This window comes from Hyperolius riggenbachi, chromosome 9 (genome assembly GCF_040937935.1).
Source record: "Hyperolius riggenbachi isolate aHypRig1 chromosome 9, aHypRig1.pri, whole genome shotgun sequence".
Lineage (NCBI taxonomy): Eukaryota > Metazoa > Chordata > Amphibia > Anura > Hyperoliidae > Hyperolius > Hyperolius riggenbachi.
The window spans coordinates 118,419,572-118,435,077 of NC_090654.1; the positions used below are offsets into that span (position 1 = coordinate 118,419,572).

The window sequence follows — 15,506 nt, forward strand, 5'->3', positions numbered from 1 at the left end:
GATCCCGCAGCCGCTGCTCTGGTCTGGACTAGACCAGAGCGGCAGATCCATCCGCGCTGCGACGAGACGGAGGTAAGTTCCGCCCGCCGCTGCCAGCACCCGGACATTAATGGAGGGGACAGCGAGGGAGAGAGAGCAGCTCTCCCTCTTCTCTGCGCTGCTCCCCTCCTGCTGGGGAGGCAGGGAGGGGGACACCTGGCTACCTACTCTGGGCATATATACCCCTGGCTACATCTACTGGGCATATATACCCCCTGGCTACATCTACTGGGCATATATACCCCTGGCTACATCTACTGGGCACATATACCCCTGGCTACATCTACTGGGCACATATACCCCTGGCTACATCTACTGGGCATATATACCCCTGGCTACATCTACTGGGCATATATACCCCTGGCTACATCTACTGGGCATATATACCCCTGGCTACATATACTGGGCATATATACCCCTGGCTACATATACTGGGCATATATACCCCCTGGCTACATCTACTGGGCATATATACCCCTGGCTACATCTACTGGGCATATATACCCCTGGCTACATCTACTGGGCATATATACCCCTGGCTACATCTACTGGGCATATATACCCCTGGCAACATCTACTGGGCATATATACCCCTGGCTACATCTACTGGGCATATATACCCCTGGCTACATCTACTGGGCATATATACCCCCTGGCTACATCTACTGGGCATATATACCCCCTGGCTACATCTACTGGGCATATATACCCCTGGCTACATCTACTGGGCATATATACCCCTGGCTACATCTACTGGGCATATATACCCACTGGCTACATCTACTGGGCATATATACCCCTGGCTACATCTACTGGGCATATATACCCCCTGGCTACATCTACTGGGCATATATACCCCTGGCTACATATACTGGGCATATATACCCCCTGGCTACATATACTGGGCATATATACCCCCTGGCTACATATACTGGGCATATATACCCCTGGCTACATATACTGGGCATATATACCCCTGGCTACTTATACTGGGCATATATACCCCCTGGCTACATATACTGGGCATATATACCCCTGGCTACATCTACTGGGCATATATACCCCTGGCTACATCTACTGGGCATATATACCCCCTGGCTACATATACTGGGCATATATACCCCCTGGCTACATATACTGGGCATATATACCCCCTGGCTACATGGACTGGGCATATATACCCCTGGCTACATATACTGGGCACATATACGCCTGACTATATATACTGGGCACATATTATTCTCCTGGCTACATATACTGGGCATATATACCCCTGGCTACATATACTGGGCACATATACCTCTGGCTACATATACTGGGCACACATATCCCTGCCTACATATACTGGGCACATATACCCCTGGCTACCTGTTCTGTGGACATCTCTACCCCTGGCTACCTGTTCTGGGGACATCTATATCGCTGGCCACCTATTCTGGGGACATCTATACCGCTGGCCACCTATTCTGGGGACATCTATACTGCTGGCCACCTATTCTGGGGACAACTATAGACCTGGGGCTACCTATTTTTGGGGCACTACGTCAGATTGAGTGTATTTTGGAGAACTGCTGCCAGGTGAGAGGTGTCTACCATATTAAGGGGGCATTCTACCTATTTATGTGAAATGCTGTCTATTTATGTGACTCATGACTGCTGAATTTGTCTTGTTGGGGGCCTCATGGTTACTGAATTTGTCTTGTTGGGGGCCTCATGATTTGTTGGGGGCCTCAAGATCGCTGAATTTGTCTTGTTGGGGGCCTCATGATTGCTGAATTTGTCTTGTTGGGGGCCTCATGATTGCTAAATTTGTCTTGTTGGGGGCCTCATGATTGCTGAGTTGGTTATGTTGGGGGTCTCATGATTGCTGAATTTGTCTTGATGGGGGGGGCTCATGATTGCTGAATTTGTCTTGGAACATGCTGGAAGGTACATACTGAGGGAGGGTGGGTGAGCGTGAGCCTGCTAACCTCCATATACATTTGGCTCCACCCATAACCACGCCCACATTTATTATGTGACCACGCCCCTTTTTGGCGCGGCGCAACCTTGACTTTGGGGGGCGCATTAATAGTCTTTGTCCCCGGGCACTGAAAACCCTAGCTACGCCTCTGAGCAGGACACCCAAAATTTTGGACGGACAGGGGGCGGAGTTAGAAGCACACTTTTAAGTAGAGTTTTTTTCGGTGGGGCTAAGCTCTGGGCATTATTATTTTTTTGTAGTATTTATATAGCATTGACATCTTGCACAGCACTTTACAGAGTACATAGTAATGTCACTGACTAATCTCACAGGAGCTCAGAATCCAATCCTACCATATTATTATTATGTATTTATATAGCACTGACATCTCCTGCAGCACTTTACAGAGCACATAGTCATGTCACTGACTGTCCTCAGAGGAGCTGACAATATAATTCTACCACAGTCAGTCTAATGCCCTACCATATTATTCTGTATTTATATAGCACTGACATCTTCTGCAGCACTGTACTGTCATGTCACTGGCTGTCCTCAGAGGAGCTCACAATCTAATCCCTGTCACAAGTGTAAACAGAGCCCAGCTAGCCTGATAGTGAGAACCTTTTGCTCAATTTAGTATTATTAAGCATCAACTGGCCTCTTCGTAGACAGGCAGCAATTCACCATCACAGGGCCAGCATACAGCAACAATCACGCAAAAAGTCCTGCCAGTTTTTTTCTTACCTCTTTAATATATATCTCTTAAATGGTCTTCTTTATGTGCCACATAACTGCAGCTCAAAATCAGCTGTAGTGATGTATTTGCAGTTCTGCAGTACACAAATAAGCAACATGGAAGCACCTGTGTAGACCTGGGGTGGCTGCTCGAGACCACCCCCCTCCATAAGTAAATGCTCTTGGCTCCCCCTAAAAACACACACCATATACTGTACTTACTAAAATTATGGTAATCGGGTCCCTAAGCTTCTGCAGTGTGCTCACTGTGATCATGGGCGTAACAATAGTCCCCTGGGGCCGCTCAGGGCCATTTTGTGGGGGCTGGGGGTGGCAGCATGAGGGGAAAGCCTTGGCCACAGTCGGCGGGGAGAGGGGAAGTTCCCCTCCCTCTCCCTCACCTCGGGGCTCTCCCCTCTGCGCTCCTCTCCAGCTAGCTACAGTTTGGGCTGTGAGCAGCGGCGGCAAGATACATATCTTCTTCCTTGCGTTCCACCGCATACTCCTCGCTCTAGCGGCTGACGTCACTTACGAAAGTGACGTCACTTCCGGAAGTGACGTCAGCCGCTAGAGCGAGGAGCATGCAGTGGAACGCAAGGAAGAAGGTATGTATCTTGCCGCCGCTGCCCACTGCCCAAACTGTAACTAGCTGGAGGGGAGCGCAGAGGGGAGAGCCCCGAGGTGAGGGAGAGGGGGGGAACTTCCCCTCTCCCCGCCGACTGTGGCCAAGGCTTTCCCCTCATGCTGCCACCCCTCCAGCCCCCACAAAACGGCCCGAGCGGGCCCAAGGGAGGGGGGGGGGGGGCCGCAATGACATTCTGCAGGGGGGCCCGGTGGGGCCTAGTTACGCCCCTGACTGTGATTGTAGTAGGGGGAGCACTGTAAGTGACCACAGGATAGGATCAGAAAGAGCTGCCTGCCATGTGCAGATTCCAGCAGGAGAGGTTATCTGCTTTCAATCAGAGCTCTGCACTCTTTTTTTCATTTTCAGTTTGGAATCGGCAATAGGGAAGAGGAAAGACAAGCTGAGCTGTGCAGGGGAGTGACAGGCTGTCTGTGTGAGGCATCATGTGTTGAGGCTGTGTGTATCTCTCTCTACTCTGCTGCTCTATTTCCCTCGATTCCGAACTGATAGTGAAAAAAAGTGCAGAGCTCAAATTACCTCTCCTGCTGTGTGTATCCCCACAGCTGGCCACTTCTAGCGTTATGGTAACATGGATACCTGCTGCCCCAGGGAACAAATAGAAGAGGACGAAGGATAAACAAACTATTCCTTCTCAGTCACTCCTGCACCCATGCTGTGTGTGCCCTGCTCACTCCAATTACTTGTAGTCTGGATGGAGTTTCTATGTGGGCGGGCTCACTGGGCAGCCTCTCTCTCTACTTCATTGGCTGGAGAGAGGTACCTGAGCAAAGAAGAGACTTACTGATTGGATGTAGGGCGGGACAAAGGAGAAAGAGGAGACCTGATTATTTCCCAGCCGCCCGGGGACAAATTTTGCAGTACCGCGGTGCACACGTGCACATTGAGAATGACTGCAACAAGAGTTTGTTTGGACGGACGCCTGTCCCAAAAGGACGGACACTACGGACAGGGATTTTTAAGTGTCATTTGGACGGACTGTCCGTCCAAATACGGACGCTTGGCAACCCAGGTCCAGAGATTTCCCAGACCCTCCTGACCAATGATCCAGCATGGAGACTCTTTTTGCCCATTTCACTCAGGTCCTGTCAAATAGGTCTCTATTATTATTATTATTTTTTATTTATATAGCGCCAACATATTCCGCAGCGCTTTACAAAGCACAATAAGACGACAAGGGGAACATAGATACAACTAAGAAATGTACAGCAGAGTTCCAAGCAGCACAAATATTGTTACAAGAACAGTAAACATTAGGAGGAGGACCCTGCCCTTGCGGGCTTACAATCTAATGGGTTGTGGGGGGACACACTAGGTAAGGGGGTGGAGGATGGATGAGGCAGTGATTCTTTGCCTCTGATTACATTGTGACAGAGAAGTAAATAAGGGCTATAGAATGTTATAAGCTTGTCTGAAAAGGTGTGTTTTAAGAGTGCGTTTGAAGATGTCCAGGTTTGGAGCATGACGTACAGGCTGTGGAAGAGAGTTCCAGAAAAGGGATGATGCTCGTGTAAAGTCCTGGATGCGAGCATGAGAGGAGGTGATCAGCTTAGAGGCCCGGAGAATTTCTTGGGAGGAGCGAAGGTTCATGGAGGGACAATATCTTGAGATTAGTGAGAAGATGTATGGAGGAGACAACTCGTGGAGGGCTTTGTATGTTAGTCAGGAGTTTGAACTGGATTCTCTGAGTAATGGGTAACCAGTGGAGAGAATGGCACAGTGGGGCTGCATCGGAAGAGCGTGTGGAAAGGTGAATGAGGCGGGCCGCTGAATTTAGAAGGGATTGGAGAGGTGCTAGCCTGTTTTTTGGTAGGCCACAGAGCAGGGTGTTGCAGTAGTCTAGGCGGGAGACGATTAAGGCATGAACAAGCATTTTGGTGGCTTCTTGTGTGAGGAAGGGACGGATACGGAATATATTTTTGAGCTGGAAATAGCAGGTGGTGGTTAAGGAGGCAATTTGAGGTTTAAAGGAGAGCTCTGAGTCAAGTATAACCCCCAAGCAGCGGGCCTTAGTGGTTGAGGTTATTGGGGTGTTGTCTACCGTTATGGTTGAAATTGGTGGGGGTGTAGATAGCGATGGTGGAAAAATCACAATTTCCGTTTTAGTCATGTTGAGTTTGAGGAAGCGGGAGGACATGAATGCAGAAATGGGGACTCTGGATAGTAGTGAGGACAGGTCAGGAGCTGAGAGATAGATTTGGGTGTCATCCGCATAGAGGTGATACTGGAAGCCAAAAGAGTTGATTAGTTGTCCCAGGCCACGGGTGTAGATTGAGAAAAGAAGTGGCCCAAGAACAGAGCCTTGAGGTACACCAACGGACAGTGGGTGTGGAGAGGAATTGGTGTTAGAGAAGGAGACAGTGTAAGAGCGTGGAGACAGTGTAAGAGCGTAGGAGACAGTGTAAGCGCCTGCATTCCTGTCCATGGACGAGCTCATGTGAATTGTGCATGTGCAAGTAGGGTTCGCGCATGCCCAGTAGAACAAAGTTGTGAATGCATTGTATTTTTTTCTCCTCCCTGCACAAGCACAGCATTTTTTTTTCTACTGCTTGAACATTACACATGCCCAGTACAGATGCGCTGGCCCACGACTAAGAGCACAGCCAAAAGAATCCTATTTGACTTTTTTTTTTTTGCACTTTAGGTGTCCTTCAAAGTGAACCCCCCCCCCCCCAAAAAAAAAAATAGATACCTAGATAGAAGGAAGCCTTTGGCTAGTGTAGAGGCTTCCCATCGCCTTTTCACCCTCATTATTAGCATGCATGAACCCTTTGAACATATACAACAAGGGCTTGTCAGATATGTTCTCGTGGCCCTACTCCCCACCAAGTACACTGGTCATTACTTCACTGGGTGGGTATGGCTGCACCTGCACAGTAAGTCAAGGTCATTTTTCTACTTGCAGCTGTGTGCTACTGCGCAGGTGCAGCCATACTAGAGCAGGTGCAGTATGGCCACACTCGTGCATGAAGAGCACCGTAGCCTGAAACTTTCAGGGTCTCCTGGTGGCGGGGGTGGTTTCGATGAGGATGTTGGAAGCTTCTGAAGGCTTCCCTCTTCTTAGGTAAGTATCAAACTTTTTTTTTCACCACCTTAGGTTTGCTTTAAAGCCCTAATACAGGCTTATCTTTTTGTTTTAAGCTCTGGCAAAGTGGTGCCCACTGGACACAGGTCAGGAAATGTAAAGGTCTCCACACAATGCAATGATTTTCTGTTCTCAAGTAAAATTGAATGTTTTGGGTTTTTTTTTTCAATCCAGAAACTCAAATTTTAATTTTTTGCAATTGGCCGTGGTGAAAAATTCTGATACGTTTTTGAAAACGTTGAATGAAGTAGGATAGATTGTAAATTTCTTGAGTTATAAACCCAATCCATTTTTTCTGAGTTTTCAAACTTTTTTTTTCTTCATAATTGGGGAAAAGTGGAACACTCGTGTGATAAATTGGTCAGATTTTTCAAAAGTTACGATCAGTCAGAAAATCGATTGTAATGCTTGAATTGAAAAAAATATATTAAAAATGGTATTGTGTGTGGCCAATGTAAAAGGGAAGGGCAGGACAGATGGGTAGGTAAACTACAGGGAGTGCAGAATTATTAGGCAAGTGGTATTTTTGAGGAATAATTTTATTATTGAACAACAACCATGTTCTCAATGAACCCAAAAAACTCATTAATATCAAAGCTGAATATTTTTGAAAGTAGTTTTTAGTTTGTTTTTAGTTTTAGCTATTTTAGGGGGATATCTGTGTGTGTAGGTGACTATTACTGTGCATAATTGTTAGGCAACTTAAAAAAAACAAATATATACCCATTTCAATTATTTATTTTTACCAGTGAAACCAATATAACATCTCAACATTCACAAATATACATTTCTGACATTCAAAAACAAAATAAAAACAAATCAGTGACCAATATAGCCACCTTTCTTTGCAAGGACACTCAAAAGCCTGCCATCCATGGATTCTGTCAGTGTTTTGATCTGTTCACCATCAACATTGTGTGCAGCAGCAACCACAGCCTCCCAGACACTGTTCAGAGAGGTGTACTGTTTTCCCTCCTTGTAAATCTCACATTTTATGATGGACCACAGGTTCTCAATGGGGTTCAGATCAGGTGAACAAGGAGGCCATGTCATTAGTTTTTCTTCTTTTATACCCTTTCTTGCCAGCCACGCTGTGGAGTACTCGGGCGTGTGTGATGGAGCATTGTCCTGCATGAAAATCATGTTTTTCTTGAAGGATGGAGACTTCTTCCTGTACCACTGCTTGAAGAAGGTGTCTTCCAGAAACTGGCAGTAGGACTGGGAGTTGAGCTTGACTCCATCCTCAACCCGAAAAGGCCCCACAAGCTCATCTTTGATGATACCAGCCCAAACTAGTACTCCACCTCCACCTTGCTGGCGTCTGAGTCGGACTGGAGCTCTCTGCCCTTTACCAATCCAGCCACGGGCCCATCCATCTGGCCCATCAAGACTCACTCTCATTTCATCAGTCCATAAAACCTTAGAAAAATCAGTCTTGATATTTCTTGGCCCAGTCTTGACGTTTCAGCTTGTGTGTCTTGTTCAGTGGTGGTCGTCTTTCAGCCTTTCTTACCTTGGCCATGTCTCTGAGTATTGCACACCTTGTGCTTTTGTACACTCCAGTGATGTTGCAGCTCTGAAATATGGCCAAACTGGTGGCAAGTGGCATCTTGGCAGCTGCATGCTTGACTTTTCTCAGTTCATGGGCAGTTATTTTGCGCCTTGGTTTTTCCACATGCTTCTTGTGACCCTGACTATTTTGAATGAAACGCTGGATTGTTCGATGATCACGCTTCAGAAGCTTTGCAATGTTAAGAGTGCTGCATCCCTTTGCAAGATATCTCACTATTTTTGCCTTTTCTGAGCCTGTCAACTCCTTCTTTTGACCCATTTTGCCAAAGGAAAGAAAGTTGCCTAATAATTATGCACACCTGACAGTGTTCTCCCCAGAATTTTTTTTACAGCCGGGTGGCATAAAAAAGTAGCCAGGTGGGGCAATATGAGAGAATGCAGGGCCGGTGCCTTTCTGCACAATTCTGCTTACAGCATAGGAGGAGGTGAGACGATGACAGCCGGGTGCTCACCAAAACTAGCCGGGTGGAGCACCCGGCTAAAAGAGCCTGGGGAGAACACTGCCTGATATAGGGTGTTGATGTCATTAGACCATTACACAGATGCACATCACCTAATATGCTTAATTGGTAGTAGGCTTTCGAGCCTATACAGCTTAGAGTAAGACAACATGCATAAAGAGGATGATGTGGTCAAAATACTCATTTGCCTAATAATTCTGCACTCCCTGTACATTAGTGCTTGGTCTGTCAGATTAAGGAATGTTAGGATTGCATTGCAGGTTCCTATTGTCCAGTTTTACTTTCCTCCACCCTTGGGGGAGGGGGTAAGGCTACCCATACAGGGGTGAAGGCTACCTATACTGTGGGAGGGGGTAAGGTTACCTATACTGGGGTAGGCTACCTGTACTGGGGGGAAGAAAGACTACCTATACCATGGGACGGCTGCCTATACTGACGGAGTGGGGAAGGCTATCTATGCTGAAGGGGGGTGGGAGGGGGAAAGGCATCTCGCTGCCTATACTGAAAGGGGGGTTAGAAGGGGTCTACCAATACTGATGTGGGGTGGGTAGTCATCTGGCTACTTATACAGAAGGAAGGTTTAGGAAATCTGGCTATCTATAGTGAAAGGGGGCATCTGGCTCCTTTTACTGAAGGAAGGACATAAGGCTACCTGTACTGAAAGGAGGTTGGGGGTCCATCTGGCTACCTATACTGACGAGGGGCCTCTGGCTGCCTATACTGAAGAGGGAATCATCTTGCTATTTAATACTAATATCAAGGGGCACTTGGCTATTTAATTCTTATGTCTGTAGACATGTGAGTGTTTAATTATTTTATCTGAATACTTGTAACTGTTTATAGGACACCTGTAAGGGTTTCCCCCCAAAAAGTACTTACCTTAGTAGGGGAAAGCTTCTGGATGATTCAGGGGCGCCTGATCTTCCGCGACCCATCCGCTTCCGGCCCAGACCCTCCTTATCTTTACTTAGTACACTCTCCTCTGTGTATGAGTGCACCAGTGGGTTTGAGTCTCAGCAGTAGTAAGGAGCCACTAGTGCACAGAGAGGGAAAAAAACTACACTAGCAGCCTTGTGCTAGTGCGCAGGCGTGGGTCGTACTTTGCCCCTGTGCAATGTGGATGAGCTCGTATACGGAAGGGAGCTTGGTCGCAAACAATCTTCGACTTTGTTGTTGAAGGTTGTTCAGAGGGTCCCAGTGCAGTGAATAAGTTGTTTAGGGAGAACAGGGAAGTCTCTGGATCATCTAGAGACTTACCTCTACGAAGTTAATAGTACAAGGTGAACAGAGGTGCCAGAATAATAAAAATAGATACAACTTTTAAAACATTGGGAGCCAGTGGTGGACTTACTTCCTCAAAGCAGACACAAAAACGTATTCAAGTTTGAGGTCGCATTAACAGTGGGACGTTGCGTTGTAATGCGACATTAAAGTCACAACGCAGCATTACAAAACCACGCAAAAAAGTTGGTCATGCAGATTAACGCTGCATTACCTTCGCATACAGTAGGTACAGAAAAGCATACAGACAATGAAAATTATGCTTTCCTGTACCTGGTAATGTGTGCATTTAGAGGTAACGCACTGCAAGCAGTGAATTACCATAATGCTACACGTTACAATGCAACGCTAACGTCACACTGTGAATATCCCATAGGATTAGCATTGCAGTGTGGTAAGCTGCGTTATAAGATTTTACAATGCAGCTCCGCAACGTACCACTGTGAATGCGACCTAAAACATAGAAAATGTATTAATACACACCAAGGTTGTTTGCAACGCGTTTCCCAGGTATGACTCTGCTTCATCAGGCAATGGGGTAGGAGTATATGGCAAATAGCGCTTGGCCCAGACTGCATTTGCCATCTACTCCTACCAATTTGCCTGTTGAAGCAGGGTCATACCTGGGAAATGCATTGCAAAGAACCTTGAATTGTATCAATAAATTTTCTATGTTTTAAACGTTAATACGTTTTTGTGTCTGCTTGGAGGAGGTAAGTACACCACTGCCTCCCCATGTTTTAAAAGTTTTTTCTACTTTTATTCTTTTGAGGCCTCTGTTCACCTTGTACTATACGAGTCCACCCCGGTGAAGGGGTATTTTCCCCTTTCTTGTGATCTACCGAGAACGACTTATTTAACCCTGAGTGGGGACAGGCTTAATCTCCTCACCTGCATCTACACTGGTTGCCTGAGTGGTAACCCTGGCTTGTGAGTATAAAGATACTTACGGTACTCTATCATCAATTTATTCTTACCAGTACATACTAAACTATATTGGGCTCTTTGGGTCATTCTTTATTACTCTACAAAGGTAAGTATTTCATTTTTATCCAGAGGCATGTGGCTGCTTGATTCTTTTTTCCATATGCATGTGAATATGTAATTGTTTTACCTGTAAGCATGTGCCTACTTAATTCTTCAATGTTGTGGCACATGGGCTACTTAATTATTTTATGTAGGCAGGAGGCCATGGTATTTGGAGGGCTTAGTGGCTTTTAAATTCTCCTGGGAAAAGGTGTGTGTGTGTGTGTCCCAGTGGGTGTGAAAAATGCTAATCGCTGCCGAAAACCACTTGCAGAAAAGCATTTGACTGAAATGCTGTGGGACTCCTGTGTGAACCATGCCTTATTGAGGCTAAAGAGATAAGGTTGTTCATTGTCCAGCCACACGTTTTTGCTTTATTCATTTTTTTTATTGGGTGGCTAGGTTTCCATTCTGATTTCCTATAGTAATATCAGATGCAGCATAAGAGATGGGGACATCGATAGAATGGCTTTGTGCAAATAAAATTGTCTCTCTCTCTCTCTGGAGCTGAATACCTGGTGCCCAGATCTCTGGGTCACACGACTGACTTTTCCAAAGGGAATTTCTCTTAAACAGCTGTATCAAATATAAAGACTTAGTGGGTAATGGCATAGAGGTCAATTCATCAAACTCTAGCAGTGGCAGTTGAAAAAGAACTTGTGTGCGCTATGCATGTTACGCGCTGCCGTGCTGTGTAGCATGCATTCTTTAGTTACACACATTGTTTACTAGGTTACACGCAAGCTCCTTTAACTGCTGCACGCTGTGAAGAATCGCTGTTGTTTTGTCTTCCTTAGCATGTCCCCTCAGGGCCTTATCACACTGGGGCAGTGCGATATTTTTACCGCACCTCACTGCAGGGCAATGAAAATCTATGGGGCCTTTCATACTGATGCGGTGCGGCGCGATGCGATGGAAGTTATGTTTTTGCCGCATCCCCAACACGAGGGCAAACCTACATTACCGTGCAACTCTGCAGCGACCTACGGCGGACCAGGAGTCATGTAAGTCTATAGCAATGCCATGTTGAAAAAGGACTACTGCAACTTTTAGGCGTTGCACATGTACGGAAGCATTATTTAGCAATACGCTTCTGTGCACGTGATCGCTTCGCCAACAGGAAGTGAGCGTAACGTCCTGCTTAGCCAGCTACCAGAAGGGGATTACTGCATACTAACGCGGTAATCGCCGAAGGCTGTTTTTGGGCGATGCAGTGCGGCCCCTGCCAATCTGCAGTGTGAAACCAGCCTCACTGTTGCATTTTATATGATACTTTCTATTATTTTTGTATGTATTTAAATAACCGGTGCACAGAAATAAGTTACTAATATGGTGATACCTACAAGTGTCTGTATTGCACTCTGTAAAGTAGCACTACAGAATATCATCTCACTACATAAAAAAATATGTAAAACTAGCTGATTGCCCGGGTATGTATTTGGCTGGTGTTGATTCCGTCCACTTTTTTTAACCCTAACACACAATTACTCAATGACCTAGTTTGTGAGCTTTGCGGTCTTTGGCATCAATAATTTGCATTGAAATGAAACAAATCTGATTGGCTGTGGCTCCACCCCCTTTTTCTGAATTTTAACCCCAGTCACCCAATGACCAATTGTACCAGGTTTGAGGCTTGTGCCATTAACAGTGCAAGAATGGCAGCAATTAAATATTCCCCTTGAAAATCAAAAGGTGAATTTTGATTGGCTTTTGTAGGCTCCACCCACTACTGTGAATATTAATCCCAGTCACCCAGCAGCCAACTGTGCAAAGTTTGAGAACCCTGCCATTAACAGTGTAAGAATGGCTGCAGTGTACATTTTCCCAGTGAAAGTTGTATTTGTCTCCACCCACTGATGACCCGGCGTTGGCCAGGTATGTATTTGGCTGGTGGTGGCTCTTCCCACTTTTTCTAACCAAATTTCATTCAAATCCGTTCAGCCATTGTTGCGTGATTGAGTAACAAACATCCAAACTTTCACATGTATAATATTATTAGTGAGATTATTGAGCAATATCTAAGCACTTTTGTAACTTAATGCCAATAAATATTATCTTTTAACTTCCCTCTGCAGCTACTTTAACTAGTACATTTCTGTAATCGTTGACAACACCATGTGGCTTTGTGTAGAGGAATAAAAAAAGAGAAACTGATACTTCACACAACCCGTTGTACAGGTTTTATAGCTTTATTACAATGATTTTACACAGGGAGGAAGCATTCTGGGCATTTATGGGCATACGTACATGTCAGGTAGAGTAATGACAAAAAATCACAGCAGGTCTAAATAATGCAAGGCAGCAATTACAGTGAACACATTCAGAACTCCTTAGTGTGTCTTAGCTTTCTAGTGATCCCCAGTAGTATGGGTCAACTTTGTAATGCTCCCATAGATTGTCCCAGCTTTCCAGTTCTGTCCGCAGAGCAGGGTGTCCCAGCATTGTAATGCTCCTACAGTTGAGGCATGACTGTGGTTTGGATCACAGTCACCCCCACCCCTCAACATGGGATGGGAACTCTACCACTGCTGGGGCTCAGGTTCAGACAGATAGGGAGGGAATGGAAGGAGAATGCAGGTTGTTTATTGTAGGAAGCTAGCCACCTGTCATTTGTAGCTACGGTAAGTTTAAATTAAAAAAACTAAACATTTTTGAAAAATAAATTAAATGGATTTTTTATAATTGCATTGCTCTTGTACCTCTTCCTTTCCCTCCTTCTCTGACTGATTGCCAGTGGAATAGAGAAGAGGTAGAGCACATTTCTCTAATCAATCAGAAATGACACCTTCAAAATGTGGTGCTGGAGAAGACTTTGGGGAGACCACTGGACTGTAAGAAGATCCAAGTCCTTAAAGAAATGAACCCTGACTGTTTATTGGAGAGATCAATGTGGAAGATGAAGCTGAAATACTTTGGACACAATGAAAAGGCAGAATGCATTGGAGAAGACCATGATGCTGGGAAAGATCAAGTGTAAATGGAGGAGACAGCAGAGAATGAAATGGCTATATATTAACATAGGAGCAACGAACATGAGCTTGGACAAGCTTAGAGAGGCAGTAGAGCGGCCTGGTGTGCTCTGGTCCATGGGGTTGCAAAAAGTTGGGCATGACTGAATAGCGACTGAACAACAATAGATCACATTTCACCAGAACATTATTATTTTATCCGCATGTGGAGTTCATCATGATAGTTGTTTTTTTTTTAAATGATTTTCTTGTAAATGGGGATAACTTTACTCATGTTCCATTTGTCCTGTGGATGGGTGGAGAATAGACACTGAAGAAATGGTCTTCATAGTTCTGCCAGGAGAACAACTTTAAGGCATCATATGTCATTAATGAGCAACTGAAGTATATGGATGCTATCTATGCGCCTCCACACGGCACAGCTAGAATTTAAGGTTTTCTGTTTTATTGACCTGAGGAAGTGGGCTGTGTCCTGTGAAACGCGCTGTCAACAGTATAACCATTTTTTAATAAAGACTCTCTGTTTTCCATCCCAGTGAGTTGTCAATAGAGGTAATAAACCTCGTTTTTATTATTTTAATCAGTGAGTACCTATACATTGGGCGCCTCCCCACAACCCCTATTGAGAGGGATATGGAGGCTACCATATATATTTTCTTTTAAACAATACTGCATCCTGCTGATACAGTACTTCATGTGTCAGTAGTGTTTAAAAGTATTAGAGATAGAGTGTCACAACACAAACCACGTACCTGGTGCTCTGGAGACTGAAGTGTAGAGAGCAGCTACTTATGCAACCCGCCACCCGGAAACCCTGAAATGGGAACAGGGCCTCTGAGAAGCGAAGGGCAGAAGTGCTTACAGGCCAATCAGCGTGACGACTGAGCGTGTGACCAGTATGGCGTTGCAGCACCTCCGCTGGCTGAGTACGGTAGTGCAATAACTCAGCAGCCGTTTGATGAGAAGGTTTCTTCTTGATAGAAGTCTCGTAATCCAGTAAACAGTTCCTAGGTTTGGCAACAAAGCGGGCAGTCGTACGGGCAAGGTTCATCAACAGAGCAGGTAATCGTCCATAGCAGTAGTCAGCAGCAAATCGGGAAGTCATACAAGCAGGAGTCAGCAGCAGAGCGGGTAGTCGGAACAGGCCAAGGTCAGCAACGGGTAAGGCAAGCATACAAACGTGAACAAGGCAGACAAAAGTCTCGTCACAGGAGAACACAATTCTGCAGTACAACAGCACTGAGCAATGTTCTCTGCAGACTTATATAGGCCTTTTGGAGCGCAGCGCATAACGCACGCCCGCGCACGCGCAGTGCGCAACGCCGCACGTGCGTAACACGTAACGACATACGCACATGACACGCAACGCTATGCACGCGCATGCGCAACAAGAAAACATGTAGGCGCGCACGGCCCTACGCAACACGCGCGCGCAACGCGCAAACCCCCTAAGCCTTCAACCTCCAGGGTCTACGCCATCACGCGCAACACGCACGGACACACATCGCCAAAACCCCTCGGTTGAGACGACGGCGACATGCCCCAGGATGCACGCGGACATCCGTAAGTGCCAGCCTCCGTGTCTGCACAGGTAACTGACCGTGACACAGAGTATCAGCAGGACAGTGAAAATCACCTAAGGTCTGTAGGTAAATTTAAGACCATTTGACCAGACTGAGAAGCAGAAGCCACTGATAATTTGGCACCCTCCACATCCCTCTCAATTCAGGTG

General features: G+C 45.9%; 1 protein-coding gene across 1 annotated transcript in view; it reads right to left on the bottom strand.

Annotated features, from left to right (window-relative positions):
* KNSTRN (kinetochore localized astrin (SPAG5) binding protein) overlaps nucleotides 1–4,043 on the bottom strand; it is a 40,007-nt gene extending 35,964 nt beyond the window's left edge. Inside the window, exon 1 of the mRNA XM_068253397.1 lies at nucleotides 3,960–4,043. The gene's annotated coding sequence lies outside the window, so the exon portion shown is untranslated. The remainder of the gene's footprint in view (nucleotides 1–3,959) is intronic.
* Between the last annotated feature and the right edge of the window lie 11,463 nt (nucleotides 4,044–15,506).